This window comes from Triticum aestivum, chromosome 2D, assembly GCF_018294505.1.
Source record: "Triticum aestivum cultivar Chinese Spring chromosome 2D, IWGSC CS RefSeq v2.1, whole genome shotgun sequence".
Lineage (NCBI taxonomy): Eukaryota > Viridiplantae > Streptophyta > Magnoliopsida > Poales > Poaceae > Triticum > Triticum aestivum.
Genome location: NC_057799.1, coordinates 62434249 through 62453366, shown reverse-complemented (window position 1 = coordinate 62453366; position 19118 = coordinate 62434249). Strand labels below are relative to the sequence as shown.

Genomic DNA, 19118 nt, shown 5'->3' with positions numbered 1-19118 from the left:
GAACCGATATTCAAATCGCGCCCCACGTGTTGTGTTGCGCACATGCGGTGTGTACGCAGCCCGCGGAATTGCTAGCACCGGTAATTTTTTTGTTCAAACATTGAATCGGTGGCATAATCATGGTGAGGATGCAATGGATTACCTGAACAGGAGATCCACGGCGAGTGAGATGAAGGATACCGATAATTTTTCAGTGACGAGCGAACTCTGCGGAGGGATCAGGATTGGCTTTCCTTTGGAGAGCTCTCCTGTCGCCACCGATGCTAGATGGAGAGAGATCTGGGACTCATCTGCGGACGACTCCACAAGTTAGTCAAATACTTGGAGGAACTATTTGAGAGCCCACATGTCAGTATGAGTTTGAAGTCCACCTACCACATTTTCTCACCTCAGATGGAGGTACTCCTCGTAGGACTCATATAAGGCCGACCCCACAAGTTAGTGAGAAACTTAGAGGAATTAGTAACTGAGAGCCCACTTGTTAGTGTCGTCGACGGTCAGGTGAAGTCGACCTACCACATCTCGTCATGCCCAAGAAACATGCCCATCTCTCATGCGTCGCAAAACTCACCCCACCTATCAGGTTAGTCTTCTCCTGCACGCAAAAAAACAAAGTAGCCTCTCTCTTTCTTTCTCTCTCTCTCTCTCTCTCTCTTTCTCTTTTCTCTCTCTCCGAGATTCAAAATCATTGAAGGGGATCGCTGAGAAACTGCAGGGAAGCAGATCCCCCCACAATTTCTGAACAATCAGCGCATAAGATTCGGCAATCAAAGGTTAGTAAAAAATTTATCAACGCACCTTTTGCGTGGCGATTCCTGATACACGAGATTCAATTCGTTGATGAATTTGTTGTGGTCGGGATTCATAGAATAAAACTGTTTAGTTTTACACTGTAGCTTTGATATGAGTTTGTTTTTTGTTTTGTATCCTCTCGTCCTTGTAATACGAGGTTGTTACTTTTGTTAGGTTTCATGGTTATCTTTGTGTTAAGTGTTGCACAAGCAAATTAGCATCAGAGGATCTCACTTTGGTTGAGGTTGTAGTTTAATTAAAAATTAATATATGTATATATTTATATATGTTAATTGTATAGAACTAAAAATATATTTCTGTTGATATCGACTTTGAAAAGTTTCAACACTGATACTGCAGGTTTATAACCATTATATTTATCACGTCTCTTTTTCGGGGCAGATGTTCAGGAGTGCGTCATCTGGTCAGGACAACAGGGACGGTCGGTCTTTGAATGACATCGGCAAGGGTTATGGGAGGCAGGTAATAGTAAGGCAGTTGAATATTAATGTTTGGTCTTTTATTTCTGGGACGTTTGCTGTCAAGGTGTAACCACTGAGAACACCAAATAGTACATCATTAACAACAACAAAAATGATTTATATATCCTGGATGAATGCTGTAATATCTGTTTATCCTGTGCATCTACTCTGCAGTTGAGTATCAAGAGGTGGAAGATTTTTTTTTACTACAAAACGAGAAGAAGATCAAGGATGCAAATGCTGTCAAACACGCACATGCCATGCAGGCTGGAATAATTGGAGTCAAGAGTGAGATACAAGTTCTTGGCAAATGTCCCAACTAGGAGCATGGTGTGCAACATACACCTGCCAAGAGGAGCATTCTAAGCAGCAGAGACTCCACTAAGCAGATTGTGCAGGTAACGACGAAAACTTCAAACGCTGGTTTTAACGTTCGTGGAAGTTTTAGTCGCACGTGCCTCTAATTATTTTTTGGTTTGAAGATACAGATGCCCACAAAGGCGCAGAGCGGGCGTTGTGACGGCCCAACATTTGTAGGCGGTCATAATGAAGAGGTACATGGTAACAGAATTTCCTTTGATGCAAGCAGAAGGATCATTGGCAACAAAAGCATTGGTGTTGAAGGATTCGGTACGGTTTGCACAAGCAAGAAGAGCCCAACGACAAAATCAAACATAGGAGCAATAAGCTCTACCATACAGCAGCATCACAAAGCAATACAGGTGACATCATATACGAACGTGCAACAACATTTAAAGCAAATGTATATTTTTTTGTGAGCAATTTTTTCTTTGTTTTCGTCTGGTATATTTAAATTGCAGTATCTTTTACACGCAGGTGTATGAGGAAGGAATTAAGTATCGCAGTAGTCCATGGATCGATGAAAACATAAGGCAAGGTCCTTTGAAAGGATCACCTGTGGCGTTCAACATGAGGGGTCCTTCTAAAGGATCTCCGATGGCATTCAAAATCGTCAGCAAAATCACCAATGCACGGAGGTTGTCGCCAAGATTTGCTGGACAAGAGAGGCATGGGAAAACAAAGGTGACGTCGGAACTATGCTTTTTCAATTCAACACACAAACAGTTTTATGGGAGAACAGGGTAAAGTGCAAAACAGGAGGACGACTGTCCGTCTTGTACGGCTGTATGTGCAGTTGTTCTGTTATATAGGATGTTGTTGTGCCTCTCCGGTTGTATGGTGTAAACAGAAGCACACCCGTTCCTCTTTGTGCAGATGTGTGTGTAGCATGGTCACATTCGTGCTGCTGGGTGTAATGTGAACAGTGCCTCTGGTGTACCGCTTATACTCGGTGAAGAGGCACAGGTCTGGTTTTGGTATACCAGATGAGCCCTGATGAGTCATATAAATCTTTTGTTTAGAAATTAAAAAAATGCATAAGCTGCTCTGGACATCTAATTCTGTTTCTTGCCATGTGTTGAGGATTTGGCGGAGGGGATAACAGATGAGGGAAAGAAATATCATAGTTCTCCATCCATTTCGAAGGAAACGCAATGTTCACAGCAGCAAGTACCATACAGCGCCAGCACAGATTGCATGGTAGAAGCAGCACAGTCTCTTGGTTGCACGAGTGCCGGAGAAACAGGGAGCAGCATTGCACAATGCAACATTGGAGAGGCAGACTCATTTATGTATTTGACCATGCCATGCAGAAATGACGCTGCTGCGTGTGACAAACAACAGAGCAGCAGTAGCTCCGCCGTAAGTGGACCTGTGGCTGGCGTTGAGACTGATGTCATCAGAAGTGAATGCGATAAGACGAACGAAGACACGGTAGATAGAATCATCATGGCGCCGCCAACCATTGTAGAGAAAGAAATGGACGTCATGTTTAAAGAAGGCATATACCCAACGATTCAGGAGGTCACCGAAGCGCTCGAACGAGAGGGTGGTATGGTATTCGGATCATTGGACGAGTGCTTTTTGTTTTTCTGCAGATATGCTAGAAAGGTTGGCTTTGCTACCAAGTGATCAACGAGCAGAAGATCGACATATGATCAGCAGCTTGACAAGCAGGTGTTTCAGTGCACCAAGGAAGGGCATAGTAAAATAACTGAGAGACATGTTAAGGAGAGAAGGAGCAACTGCTTGATCCGGACAAGCTGCCCAGTCCAAATAACAGCCAAGAGGGATACAGATAGGAGGAAGTGGTATTTGAAGAACGTGTGTCTAGAGCACAACCACCAGCTTCACCCATCTGATTGGATGCTGAAGTTCATGAGATGCTATATGAAGATGACACATCAGGAGAAATTCTTTATACAAGTGCTGCAGAAGGCGAGGTTAGAACCAAGGAAGGTTATGCAGATTTTTACTGCCATGGGGAAACCGAGGCGAGAAGTTATGTTTGACACGATTGACATAAGCAACATTGCATGCCGGGACAGGGCTGGAGAGCGCGGCGCTGATATCGCAGACACCATGAAACTGTTTGCTGATATGCAAAGGCGGAGGCCGGGATTCCACCAGGTGGAAGAGACAGAGAACAATGTAGTGCGCAGCCTGTTCTGGACAAACTCCTTGTGTAAGATGAATAATGATCTATATGGAGATTTCGTGTCTTTTGACACGACATTCTCTACAAATATATATGGCTTGCCATTTGCACCAATTATAGGTGTCGACAACCACGGGTCGACCGTCCTGTTTGGAGTAGGCCTTTTGAAGGATGAGAAAATAGGGTCATTCAAGTGGCTCCTAAGCACGTTTGTCGAGGTAATGGGAGGTAAAGAGCCGAAATACATAATAACAGACCAGGACCAGGCGATGAAGACTGCAATAAAGGAAGCTCTTCCGAGGACGAGGCACAGGTTCTGCTGGTGGCATATTAGGAAGAACCTGAAGGAAAATAATGCAGCAGTGTTTGCGCAACACCCAGGGATGTCTGATGATATATTTCGAATCGTCAAAAACTCACTAGATCAAGACGAGTTTGAGCGTGCCTGGAAAGCAGCAATTTCTCTGCACAAGGCGGAAGGCAACAAACACCTGAACACGCTATGGGAACTCCAAAAGTTTTGGCTGCCGGCCTACTTCAAGGACTGTTTCTATCCTTTCTCGTCAACAACCACTCGCAATGAGAGCACGAATTCGATGTGGAAGAATTACGTCGACCACAAGGACACTATAAAAAGGTTTGTTAATGCGTATCACACGATTCAGCAAAATTGCCTCGCCACGCTTGACAAGAAAAGACACCGAACAGAAGAGAAGGCGCCATCACTAGAGACGGGTTTTTCGATTGAAAGACAAGCAAGTCAAGTATACACGAATGAAATTTTCAGGAAATTCCAGCTGGAGCTACGGAACCGGACTTACTTCAAGTGCTCTGACCTGGCAAAGGGGAGGCAATATTTTTTTAAAAAGATTACTGAGCCTGGAGAAAAAGTGTGGAAACCATATCTGGGCGAGGAATTTGACAGGTCTGAGTTCAGGGTAGATGTGGATGAGCAAAAAGAAATATACAGTTGCAGCTGCAAGAAAATGAGTAGGGATGGCATTCAGTGCTGCCATGTGCTTAAGGTGATGGACCAAACATGCATGATCGATCAACTTCCAAAATCCTTTGTCATCCCCAGATGGACCAGGAATCTATCAGAGAGTCTGAAAGTTCTGTCTACAAGTCAAGGTGATAGCATGACTGCACAATACTATGAAACTATGAGATTCGGCCTCGCTTACGCTGAGTTTGTTGGATATCTGTTCAAATGCTTGCAGAAAAGAGAAGGCATACCATGTGCTGCGTGAGTGTACGGTCGATATGAAAAGAAAAGTCATGGCGGCACTTGCTGAGGAACCAGACACATGCATTCTTGCCGAAACTCTCAAGAACCCTCCCATGAGTGGCTCAAAGGGTACGAAAAAAGGAGATCGAATCAAAGCCGGTTCTGAGAAGAAAGGAAAAGGCAACAAAGCCGCATCCAAGTGCGGCCGTTGTAGAGTAAAGGGTCACAGGAAAACAAACTGCCCGGATAACCCAGAAGTCCAGGAGAGGATGAGGATTGAAGAGGAAAAGAGGAAATCGCAGCAGGAGAAGAAGGGAAGGTCAGTGAAATGGCCGACAACACCGACAACACCATCGAGGACATCAAGCGGCTCAGGACAATGCACTCCAAGCCCAGGAGGAAGACGTCAGACGCCAGCAACTCCAACGACCTCACTGACAGTAGGGAGCATTTACCAAAGTCTTGCATCTACGCCAGAATCAAATATCGCACAAGCCAAGCACACAGAATGCATGCAGGGAATCCCGGGACAAGGCACGGAATCTACGCAGTCCATTTTCATAAAGGAAAGGTCTGAGTGGAGACTTTTTGGTACTGGAGAACAGTACGAATAGAAAAATTAAAAGGTAATAATGCAGCTTAAACAGGACGTAAGCAAAAAACAGTGATGACCGCAATCTTTCGCTTTGTTTTTATGTATGAATATTACAGGTAAATAGGTTGAATAGCTACGCAAAAGGGTGGGGTTGCACAAGGGTCGAGAAGGAAGAATGGATCGCTGAACATTCAAAAACAAGGCCGCACATGGGGCGATGAAATAGCAAGCAATTGGTGGGGAGGGAGGGCAGTTGTTGATTGTTTATTTTCTTGTGCTGTGGTTATAAGAATGTCTTGTAAGTTAATTTGCTGCATTTATAGAAACAAAACAAATTTAAATAAGAACGCCTTTTGCTTCTTTATGTATTTTTTACTCGGCGGACAAAAATATCAGAGGCACAGGTTTCCTTGTTATTTTCCGCAGCCGCGTCGGTTTCTGAACGTGGATGTTGTAAGCATACAAGCATGCTTCTCTGCTGCGTGACAGAGAGATAAAGATAACCTAAGGGCACACGCAGCCACGGCCATGCAACCGGTGAGTGTTCAACCGTGACTCTCACGGTTGCATGGTCACGCCCGCCGTTATGGAGCGAAAACGTTTTTAAGCACAAAATCTGGGTCGTGCTTCTGGGGCTGCATAACCATGGCTTTCGTGGTAACTGTGCCTCGCCTGTTCTAACGCATGTTCTTCTGTTATGAATGCATGACTGTAAGTAATTCAAATAACCGTGCTTGCGATGCGTGTCCAACCGTGCCTCATGTGCCTTCACGCTGTGCTTCTGTCATGCAAAGATTTCAAACTAAATGGGTCACGGTTGTGTTTGTTTTTCTGTTTCACAAATGGATATAGTGTCTGGCAGTAGGTTCACGGCGTTTGCTGTGAGAGAATCACGTCTTTACATGCTACTAAAGCACGTGGAATTACGGCTATGCCTGTGTGTGGCATGTAGAATAGTGCTTTACAATGTCGAAGGCAGGACCGTGTGTCTCGTTCTTGAAAAGCCGTGGTTTGCCATCAGTTCATTCACTTGGTTTTGTCCGCATTTTAGCAGAATCATCTGCAAAGCAGAGGCACGGCCTTGAATCTTCTGCCATCACTTCATTCACTTGGTTTTGGCCGCGTTTTAGCAGAATCATCTGCAAAGCAGAGGCACGGCCTTGAATCTTCAAGTGACTTCATTGTCAACGTGCCCGTGGAAAATTTTGCCGCTTGCAGAGGGAAGATGGATGTAGAATCGTGCTTCCGGCGTGGAAAAGATTCACAAAGATAGGCACGCTTTGTGAATGTGTGCGGTAAATAATTAAATCACAGAGGGGCACGCACGTGCCTGGTCTGCAAGTACAACAGTGCATCTCGTACCATCAAAGCCGTGACTCTATTTGACGTTTCAAGCAGCCACCTAGCATTGACTTGTTACTACTTTTGAGTTTTCAGTGACCCAGTCGATCTGTCATGATCAGGACTTCTAAGTACTATGTGTGTTCTACTATAAGTTTGAGTCTAATGTTGTATGCCTGTTGCTAAGTTCCATTATTAGTTAATACCATTGATTGTTTACTATTACCAACTTAGTTTATCTCTTGTAGTCCACTTTTGATGCATCTCTCTATATGCGTGCGCATGTATAATCTGATTAATTTCTGATGATGTTAATCAATGTGCCTCCTCGTGCCTCTTGTACCTGTAAGACTGTGCGTTTTTATCACTGCACGACACTTCCTCTGTGTATGTCCGTGACCCTGTGGTGAACGTTTGGGTGGAAACATGCTGCACAGCCTAGAACATAGCGTCCTGTAGAACCACGACAGTGCTGTTTCTGCAAATCGAGACGTGCTTGTGCTTTGTTTAAAACTGTGCCCGTGCTTCACTGTGAAACAATGAAATACAGATAGCCACGAACGTCCACGCATTTTATATCGAAATAATATACGTAACATCAAGAAAGATGTGTGACACAACTCAATACGGAACCGTGTCCGTAGGGAGTTCACGTCCGTGCTTTTATATTCAAGGAAATAAGATTTTAAAAACAGCGTCCCTCACATAGGCCATTGGGTGCCTCTGTGGGCTTAACGCCCGTGCGTGTCCGTCTGATAGAGTCACAGGCTACCACCGACCATGCTTTTGAGCGCTTCATGCCCGTGCCTGTGACCCAAAACACTTAAACAAAGAAAGGTAGGAATGTCCACGCCTTCATGTGTGCACAAGACATGACTCTAGTTGGTACAAAGAACCTTGGCTGCACAGACTTCACACCCATGCTTTTAAAAACAACGCCTCTCGAATTGGCCATTACGTTAATGTTCACATTTGTACCCATAAACTTGACCCAGGAAACCAAAACACATTTTTTATTAAAGTTACTGACTACAAGGTGACGCAAGACAAAATAAGAAACTTTTTAGTCCACTCCTTAATTGCTTCAGATACAACGATCAGGGTCGCTGGGCGCGAAGTTCCTTGACCTCTTTTATCATAACGTATGTCTCCAGCGTGAGCTTGCCGTACTCAAGTTTGAGCTTCGCCTTCGTCTTCTCATCCAGAAGATCATACAACCTCGTCGATATCTCCACGATCTTCAAGAGGTGAGCTTCCGTAGCCTCCCACCAGTTTTTCACCTGGACAAAAGAGAAGGTGTGAGATTGATGGCAGGACGCACTTCATCAACTTAGGATGAAGTTCACCACAATGATCCACGTTCCACAACAAATGCGGGTAGCCGAAAGAAAGAAAAAATGAATGAAATGGAAGCAGAGTGAACTTACAGATGAGGAAGCCTGGCCAGCGGAGATTTCCTCCTGCCTCAGGACACGGCTCTCTGGAGTAGTGTCATCCTGCACAGCCATGGCGGAGAGTGTCAGGGTAGAGAACAGCAAGAGGAGTGGATAGCCTGGAGGCGGATAAAAGGATGAAGGGGGTGTGGCTAGGGTTTCGAGATTCCGTCTGGCTTATTCACGTTTCACAACTAAATCAAGTAGCCGAAGGAAAGAAAAAAGGAAAGAAGCGGAAGCAGAGTCAACTTACAGATGAGGAACCCTCGCTAGCCTTGATCCCCTCCAGTGTCTGGGAACGGGGTTCCGCAGTAGTGTCCTCCTGCGCAGCCATGGTAGCGAGGGTCAGGATGGAGATCAGCAAGAGGAATGGATGGCCTGACGGCGGGCAGAGGGGGGAAGAGTGTGTGGCTAGGGTTTCGAGACCCCGTCCGGCTTAAGTAGCCGGAGCTGGCCTCGGGCTATGAGCCAGAGCGGCGACACCGGAGGAGACGCCTGTCGGATCCTTGGGTTTCCGGAGCGGTGCCACATGGCGTTCGCACCCGAATACGAGGAGACACCCGTTGAAACGTTGGGTTTCCGCAATTAATGCACGAACGTGACTCCACATAAAACAAAAGCATGCCTCTCTGAGCAACTTTACCGTGCCACTCCTGGTTATAGATCAACGGATGCATTTGGAGCACAAAGAGACACGAAGGTGACCTCTGACTTGAAACACTGACACACTTGACGGTTCATGCATTTGAGTTAAAATCTTACAACGAAAACAATTGTAACACAGAGTAAACGCCCGTGCCTCTATGCTGTATCCACGTGCTTATGCCCGTACAAGGAAATACACTTTTAAAAACAGGGTCTCTCGTATAGGCCATTCCGTGCCTCACAGAGTAAATGCCCGTGGCTGTGCGTAAGACAAAGGTTAGCGTGACTCTATGTAATACCACCGACCATGCCTTTACGCGCTTCATGCCCGTGCCTGTGATAATTTTGATCCCACGTAAAACGCAAGCATGCCTCTCTGGGCCTCCATACCGTGCCTCTCCTGAGTCAACGGAATCATCTGGAACACAAAGAGACACGAACGTAGACACGAATTGTTCTACATGCCTGTGTGGCATGTAGAACAGTGCGTCCCAATGCCAAAGGCAGGACCCTGTGTCTGGTACGTGACAATGCCAAGCCGTACCGTGTGTTTGGTATGTGACAAGCCGTGACAGGAGCATTTCAGCAGAATCATTTGCAAAGCAGAGGCACGGCCTTGAATCTTCTATTGACTTAAATGTGAATGTGTCCGTGGAAAATTTTGTTGCTCGTAGAGGCAAGATGACTGTAGAACCATGCTTCCGGCGTCAAACGGATTCTTCTATTGAATGTGTGCCGTAAATAATTAAAACACGGACAGGCACGCCCGTGCCTGGTCTGCGTGTGCAACAGTGCATCTCGTACCTTGAAAGCCGTGGTTCTATTTAATGTTTCAAGCAGTCACCTACCATTGACTTGCTAGGAGTAGTACTTAACCCGGGCCCCCCTATCAGAAAGAAAAATAGAAGAAGTAATTAATCTGGACCCCTCCGCTCCCCGTCGTGGGTATTTAAGCCGTCTCGTGGATTAATAGGTTGTAATCCATTTCTCTAGATCCACCTCAGTGAGCACTGGTCGTGGGCGGCGCCACCCCAGCAACGGAGGTGGAAATGGAAAGCGCTGCTCGTAGCATCAAGAGGTCGAGAGTGGCGCCACCAGCGATGCCGCTTTCTGGTGGTGTGCTGGTCGTCGGAGGGGATGGAAGCGGTGACCGTGCTCCCTCCCGATCCGATGAGGAAGAAGAGGGATGTCGTGCGGACCGCATCAGCGATCTCGCCGACGGCGTCCTAGGTGAGATCATCTCTCGTCTTCCCATCAAGGATGGCATCCGTACTCGAATCCTCGCACGTCGCTGGCGTCCTTTGTGGCCCATCGCTCCTCTGAATCTCGACTTCCGCGAGATCTCTGACCCTCGTCTTTTTAACGATGGTGGAAAAGGTCATATCGAGACCATATCTCATCTGTGCGCCTTCACCAAGGAGCCCGTTCGCAAATGCTATTCCGGAATGCGGCTCTGTCGAAATCCTGTTGTCAGTCTTCCGGAATCCATTCTGTCCGGCCATGCTGGATCGGTTAGCCGCCGCTCTATTCCGGCGTGCTACCTACAGTGTAGGCCCTCCACCGTTGATGCCTGGCTCCGATCCTGGAAGTTGAACAATATCCAGGTTCTTGAGTTCTACTACCTCTTCCCAGAATTTCTGACGCAAGAGGTAACTCTATTGGATCTTTGCACTTCAACTACGCCCTCGGCACCGGAGTCCGTGTTTCGGTTTTCCTCCTCTCTCCACACCCTCGGCTTTGCTCTTTGCCAAATACCAGACAATTACATAGGGACGCTTAAGCTACCACTGGTGAAAAGACTCTCGCTTGTGGCTGTTGATATATCAGACGCGTCGCTGCAAAGCATAATCCACTCTAGTTGCCCTACACTTGAGTCTCTCCTGCTTGTTTGCAATAGAGGAGGTCGTCGCGTCACAATAAACTCATTAACCTTGTAAGCATTGGCATTTATTGTCCACACGGAGAACTCATTGTTGAGGATGCCCCTTCGCTTCGACGGTTGATTGTTGATTGTCTGGTTGACGACTGTTCGATAACTGTTGTCTCTGCACCTAAACTGGAGACGTTGGGTGAATTCGTGTTTGTGTCTCCCTCGACGTGTCTTGAGGTACTGACTTTCCTTAATACTGGAACAGTGCTGTACTTGTTCCGATGTTTGTTCTATTAATTTGATGGTCTATGTTCTATTCTTCATGCAGAGTCAGGACTTGGAGGTAACCGCTGTCTCTGCGTCTGAACTGTATCCATGTCGTCTCACGTGTCTTGAGGTATTGAGTTTTTATGATACTCCAGCTTAACTTTATTTGTGAGGAAACAAGTTTGATTTCATCCAACCTTTATGCTATTAGTTTTGTGATGCATCTTCTGTTAATTTTCATCAAGGGTTTGAAGGCAGTCAGTCTAACAACAATGCGTCAATCTGTCAAGACCTTGCTTATCTACATGTATTATAAGGTGGACACCGTCGTTGAATTGCTGCAATGCTTTCCAAAACTGGAGAACTTGTTTGTTGAGGTGATGATCTTCAGAAATTTGCATTCTGTAGTACTCGTTCCTTTTTGAAATGCTTGTCTTAATTTTGACTGAAATTGATGCACCCGTATCTACACATGATTTATTGTTGTATACATCCATATATAGACAATTCTATGTCTAACTTCTTGTTACGGAGGTGGTAGAACTAATTGTTGCATTCGGTTTTTTGATGGTCTGTATCTCTTTTTATAGACACTAAGTATTTTCAACCTATCATTTATATTTTAGGGATCGTTGATTTCTCATGGTGAAAAAAACAAATGGCGTCGTAAGTACCGGCAGTTTCTCAAAGATCACGACGTTTGTCTGAAGACAGTATCGCTGGAAGATTATGTTCGCTCTGGGAGTTACGCTGAATTTGCGATGTTCTTTGTTCTTAGTGCAAAGGATCTGGAGACCATGACCATTAAGTTTACCTCCCCTCCCGCAGAGTTCACGGGAGTATTTTACGAAAAGCAACAAAGGGTTCTGGAGTGGCATAGAAGGGCTTGTAAACGTGCACGTCTTAGATTATCATCAAGTTGCAGCCACGCGCGTCCGCATTTAAGAAAGAGGAGTGTTGAATACCTGGATTTGACGGTTCCGTTCAGGTGTGGATGCTGAAATCAGGCCTTGTGTTAGTTGTCCAGGTGTATGGAGTTATTTGTTTTTATGTTCTTTTGAGCTTGGGTTTATGTAAACTTTATCAGACAACTGTTTTAGTCTTTGCACCGTGTGTAGGCTTGTCTGTTTTTGTGTTGCGTGCAGTCATGAAGGAAATGTGTGGTTTTGCGGCTTTGTATGGGCCGAAGGACCATAAAATGCTGTGGCACCAAGGGTAAGAGACATAAAGTAGATTTAATGTTTCAGTGGAGAGATGCGCGCTGCATGTGTAACCGTGCTGTGTTGTATGTACGACGGTGCTTGTCTTATATATGTACCTGTCATGCACACAATGCATGCACAACCGTGTCTGTGTTGCAGGTAGAGCGTTGCTTCTCGGATGTACCTGCCATACACACTGAGGAGCTGCAGTTGAGCCTTGCACTGATGGAGCTGCATTTGAGCCACTGCACTGTTTCTGGTCCTCGTACTGTGGTTATAAAAAACGGCTTGTAAGTTTATTTGGTGCAGTTGTAGAAACAAAGCAAATGTAAGCATAATAGATTTTTCTTTTTTAGGTATTTTTATTACTCAGTTGGGAAAATATTATAAGGGTGATATGTTTGTTTGTAAATGTTTGCAGCCCTTTCTTTATGAAGTTGGATGGTGTAACAATACAACCATGCGTCTCTGCTGCGACACAGGAGAGATGAAAAGAGCTGAAAGCATAGAGAGCCACCACAACGGTGAACCAAACCTGTTTTGCAGGGCGTTACGTAGTGCTTCTGGTTACCGCACAACCGAGTTTCTACTCAACTGGCCACACCGAAATGTGTCTCGAGGATTCTAGCCGTGACACTGCAGACTCACAACCATGCTTTTAACCTTGTCCTGGCATCGTGATGTTCGTTCTCTGCTTGAATAACGTGCCTTCCACAGCCACCCTACTGTGCACGTAGCAAAGGAGCAACCCCAGCTGATAAAGTGCTTTTTCTACTACTAAATGTGTGGCCCTCGTTGCATGACTTCCATGCGTTTGATAGTGGCTCTTTTGTACGGAATCGTGGTTGCTGAGAGTTCTTGCCCGTGCTTTTAAGGACAGTGTCTCTCGGATTGGTCATTGATTGCCTCACAAAGTACACAGTGAGGGTTCACATCTGAATCCAATTCTGTTATGTTTCTGCAGTAAACGCACGAACATGACTCTGCCTAATACTCAAGTATGCCTCCATGGGCTTCTCGTCCGTGCCTCTCCATCTAAACGAGTAGCAGAATCATTCAGAAAACAGACACAAGCGAACATGACTCTATATAATACCACGTGATGCCTTTGTGGATTTGATGCCCGTGTCTATGACCCTTATCACTAAAATATAGAAAGTCACAAACGCACATAACCGTGGCTGCAGAGACTTCAAGCCCGTTTAGCTAATGAAATGTACAGTTTGTATAATAAACGAATGAACGTGACTCTGCCTAATACTAAAGTATGCCTCCATGGGCTTCTCGTCTTGCCTCTTCCAGATCCAGCGAACACTGGTCGTAGGCGGTGCCACCGCAGCAATGGAGGTGAAGATGGAATGCGCTGCTCGTGGTGTGCCGCCAAGGGGTCCAGAGTGTCTCCGCCGGCGACGCCGCCTTCTCGTGGTGTGCTTGTCGTCGGAGCGGAAGGAAGCGGCGACCGTGCTTCCTCTTGATCCGTGAGCATGACTCCATGTAATACCACCGACCATGCCTTTGAGCGTTTTATGCCTGTGCCTGTGACCCTTAACACTGAAACACAGACAGCCACGATGTCCACGCCTTTATCGAACAATATACGTAACATCAAGAAAGAAACGTGACGCAGCTCAATAAGGAACCATGTACGTAGGGAGTTCACATCCGTTCTTTTAAATCGAAGGAAATAAACTTTTAAAAACAGGCTATCTCACATAGGTCATTCCGTGCCTCACAGAGTAAACACAACGACCATGCCTTTGAGCATTTTATGCCCGTGCCTGTGACCCGAAACACCGAAACAAAGAAAGGCACGAACGTCCACACCTTCGTGAGTGCACAAGACATGACTGTAGCTATCACAAAGAACCTTGGCTGCAGAGACTTCACGTCCGTGTTATTAAAAACATCATCTCTCGAATGGGCCATTACGTTAATGTTCACATCTGTACCCATAAACTTGGAATGAACGTGACCCAGGAAAGCAAAACTATCAAAGTTACTGACCACACGAGGTAACGCAAGACAAAATAAGAAACTTTCAGTGCACTGCTTAGTAGCTTCAGATACGATGATCAAGGTCGCTGTTGTCTACTTAGTCCGGCGAGACTTCTTTTTTGGTTGCTCGGTACGAAGTTCCTCTATCTGTTTTTTCATAACGTATGATTCCAGCTTCAGCTGGTCGCGCTGAAGGACGAGCTGCGCTTTCTCATTCATAAGATGTGCAATGGTGGCTTTGTTCTCCTCGTCCAACTTCGTGGCTCTCTCCAGGAGATCCTCGAGCATATTCTGCACCTGGACAAAGCAGAAGGTGTCAGATTGATGGCAGGACATACCCTCATCAACTTTGGAGGAAGCTCGCCACAATAATCCACGTTTCACATCTAAATCAAGTAGCGGATAGAAAGAAAAAATGGATGAAGCGGAAGCAGAGAGAACTTACAGATGAGATAGCCTCGACAGCCGAGATCTGCTGAGTAGTGTCATCCTGCACAGCCATGGCTGAGAGTGTCAGGATAGAAAACAGCAAGAGGAGTGGATGGCCTGGAGGCGGACAAAAAGTAGGAAGGGGATGTGGTTAGGGTTTCGAGATTCCGTCTGGCTCATTCACGTTTCACAACTAAATCAAGTAGCCGACGGAAAGGTAAAACGATTGAAGCGGAAGTAGAGTGAACTTACAGATGAGGAACACTTGCCATTCTTGATCTCATGCAGTGTCTGGCTAAAGGGTTCCGCAGTAGTCTCCTCCTGACCAGCCATGGCGGAGAGGGTGGGGATAGAGAGCAGCAAGAGGAATGGATGACCTGGCGGCGGGCAGAGGGGGGAAGAGTGGGTGGCTAGGGTTTCGAGACTCCGTCCGGCTTAAATAGCCAGAGCTGGCCTCGGGCGACGAGCCAGAGAGGCGTCACGGGAGGAGACGCTCGTCGGACCCTTGGGTTTCTGGAGTGGGGCCACGTGTCGTTCACACCCGAATAGGAGGAGACGCTCATCAAAACGTTGGGTTTCCTCAATCAAGACACGAACGTGGCTCCACGTAAAACACAAGCATGCCTCCCCCGGCATCCCGACCGTGCCTCTCCTGGTGACACAAACAGACACGAAGGTGACTCTGGATAGTTACAGGTCATGCGTTTGTGGGCTTGACAACCGTGCCTGTGACCTGAAACACTGACACACAGAAAGTCGTCTTCATGCGTAAAGGACCGTGACGGTACTAAACATATAAAGTCGCCTTCGTGCATTTGACTTGAAATCTTACAATGAAAACAATTGTAACAACGATAGTCCCCTGATTCTATTGGGTTTCCCTAATAAACGCACAAACGTGACTTCGGGTAAGAACAAACCATGCCTCCGTAGGCTTGTCGTCTGTGCCTCTCTGACTGACCAAGTCCATCGACTCATTCAGAATACAATTAGAAAACCTGTGTGTGTGACTCTATATAATTAGAAATCCTTTGAGGGTAGTATGCCCGTGCTTGTGACCCTTGACACTGAAACACAGATAGTCACGAACGTCGACGCCTTTATCAAGAAAGAACGTACGGAACCGTGTCTGTATGGACTTCACGTCTGTGCTTTTAAATACAAGGAAATAAGCTTTTAAAATCAGTGTCTCTCATATAGGCAATTTTGTGCTTCATAGAGTAAACGCCCGTGGCTATGCGTAAGACAAAGGTTCAGTTCCGTGGGCTAGACGCCCGTGCATCTTCGTCTGATCGAGTCTCACAGGCGAGCATGGCTCTGTGTAATACCATCGACCATGCGCAATAAACGTATGATTGTGACCCTGCCTAATACTAAAGTATGCCTTCATGGGCTGCTCGTCTGTGCTTCTCCATCTGAACGAGTCGACAGAATCAATCGGAACACAAACACAAGTGAACATGACTCTATTTAATAGATTTGACGCCCGTGGCTGTGACCCTAATGACTGAAACACTGAAACACAGAGAGTGCAAGACCGTGCTTTTAAAAAACGCGTAACAGCGGTGGCATCTGCAATTATGTCCCTGCACTGTGCCTAACCGTACCTCATGTGCATAATCGTGCTTGCGATGCGTGTCCAACCATACTTCATGTGCCTTCACGCGGTGCTTCTGTGATGCAAAGATTGCAAACACAACGGGTCACGGTTGTGTTTGCGTTTCTATTTTATAGATGGATATAGTGCCTGGCAGTAGGTTCCCGACATTTCCTGTGAAAGAATTACGTCTTTACGTGCTACTGAAGCACGTGGAATCACGGGCGTGCCTGTGTGGCATGTAGAACAGTGCGCGTCGTATCACTTCACGACCATTGTGTGGTTCGTGGCAAACCGTGCGTTTGCCATGGTCGTGCCTGTGTGACAGGTAGAACAGTGTGTCTCAAATCACTTTTCTACGAAGACATGATCGTCTGTGTGTTTGCTGACAAACCGTGGTTCACTGAATCATTCGGAACACAAACACTAGCACAAGCGAGCATGACTCTATATAATACCACACGATGCCTTTGCGGATTTGACGCCCGTGCCTGTGACCCTTATCACTGAAACACAGAAAGTCACAAATGTACATAGCCGTGGCTACAGAGACTTGAAGCCCTTTTAGTTAATGAAATGTACGGCATGAGCAAAAGACCGTTTAGCCATCGACCGAAATACCGAGTTCGCTGTTGGCAAGGTTACAGATTGAGCAAAAAAGGTACGGGCATTGTTTCACCACACCTACGTAAATTCCAAACCGGAAAGTGGCGGCAACATCTCACTCCAGCACTGTTTTCAGCACTTACAAGTGAATGGATCCTTTAAATCCAGGTGCTCAACACATGCGTGCCTTAGATCCAAGTTCCCGTGGTTGCAACTTGGCGACAACCTAAGGCAAGCATGTTTAGAAGCCTTTTTGTCCCACTGATGCACGTCTTGTTGCTGTTTTTAGAATTCTTCCGTGAAGTCTTCGTGAAGAAGAAACTTGATCCTCATAGTCTGCAGCTGTGCTACGTTGAGAATAAAGAATGTCGCAAACCGAATGCTTTTCTCGCATTGAACATAGCTTTCCAGCGTTAGTGACTTCAAACGAATGTCATGATGGTGCTTGCAAGAACAGTCGTTCGCAAGACTTTCTTCATTAGAGGCTATTTCCTGAATAAACATGAAGATTTGAAATGGTTAAGCTCCATAAAGAGTGATTCTGCTGGGAGAGCAAGTGAAGGAATAATTCTATAACCTCTGTTGTAATAAAAGCTTTTTTTAGTTTTGTCCTAATACTGGTCCATGACTAAATACACCTTTGTCCATTACATATAAATGTAAGTGACGTTTTTTTTGTTGAATGGAGTTCTACACCATGCATGGTATGTGTTTTACAATTTGTGTGAGAAGCATCACCTCGATATACAAGTTTTCCAAGCTCCGGGAGTGTTCCACCAAGGAAAAGACTGCGTGCAGGTCATAATCCATGCTGATAGACAATGTCTTGATAGAATGAACCGCTGTGGACGTGCTGACTATCGGCAAACACTTCATGTATAATAAAACATAATATTAGTAGAGTAAAGGTTGAATTGCATGGAACTTGTTCGTACCAATGAATGGAGGTGAAAGTATTGTTGAAAGTCAGTACCTGAATAATTATACGGTCATTTGTGACGCTGGATTCACAGAAAATATTAGATAATTTGCCCATGACCTGCAGTTTAGGTGCAGAGGTGATAACTATCCGCAACTTTTTGCAATCACCATCACAAAGCAACGGTTGAAGTGACGAGGCATCTTCTATAATAATTTTCCCATAGTAACCAGAAATGCCGATGCTTATAAGGTTAGGTGAGTTTATTCTGATGCAATGGTGCCTGACTGTCCAAACAAGCAGCAGAGACTCAAGTGTAGGAGAAGTAGAGCTGATGATGCTTTGTAATGAGACGTCTGATACATCAACATCTATTAGCGAGAGTCTCCTGAGCAGTGGTAGTTTAAGCACCCATACATAATTGTCTGGTAACTTGCAAAGAGCAAAGGCGATGGTTTGGAGAGAGGAGGAAATCTAAGGGTTTAATGCTGGTGGTGATGGCATGAGCGAAGGGCATGAGAATGGCCCTATGTCATGTTGTCTCAAGCATGGTGGGAGCAGGTAGTAAAACTCGAGCACCTGGAGATTGTTCAGTCTTAGGGATCGAAGCCAGTCGTCGACTATGGAGTGCCTGCAGTGGAGGTAGGACGCCGAAATGCAGAGGCGGCGAACTACATTCTGACGCCCGGAGAGGATGGCCTCTGGAAGGTACGAATCATCATAGGAATTATCTTCACCGATTGTTCTCCTCTAAAAAAAGTTCCAGTGTATGTTACGCGGACGAGTTCCTCTGGTGTGGCAGAGTTCGTGGTGACCAACTCGAAATGTACTTGATCTAGAGGGTTAAAAAGACGTGGGACAGGGATCTCACGGCAGTCCAGATTCAGAGGAGCGGCGCGCCAAACAGGGCGCCATCGACGTGCGAGGATTTGAGTGCGAACGCCTTCCTTAGTGGACAGACGGGATATGATCTCACCGAGGACACCGTCCGGGAGGTCGCTGATGCGATCTGGACCAGACTGCTCTTCTTGATCCTCGGATCCAGCAGGCGCACCCTCGCCGCTTCCAGCCGCTACCGCCAAACCACCAGAGGAAGGCGTCGCCGGTGGCGCGAGCCTCACCCTCTTGGTGCTCGGGGCACCGGAGTTGACCTCCATCTCCATTTTCATTGCTGGGATCGCGCCGCCTGCGAGCGCCGA

The 19118-nt window shown here is 46.2% G+C and overlaps 1 pseudogene; it reads left to right on the top strand.

The window, feature by feature from the left end:
- Window positions 1-393: 393 nt before the first annotated feature.
- On the top strand, window positions 394-5634 carry LOC123055649 (uncharacterized; annotated as a pseudogene).
- Window positions 5635-19118: the final 13484 nt, after the last annotated feature.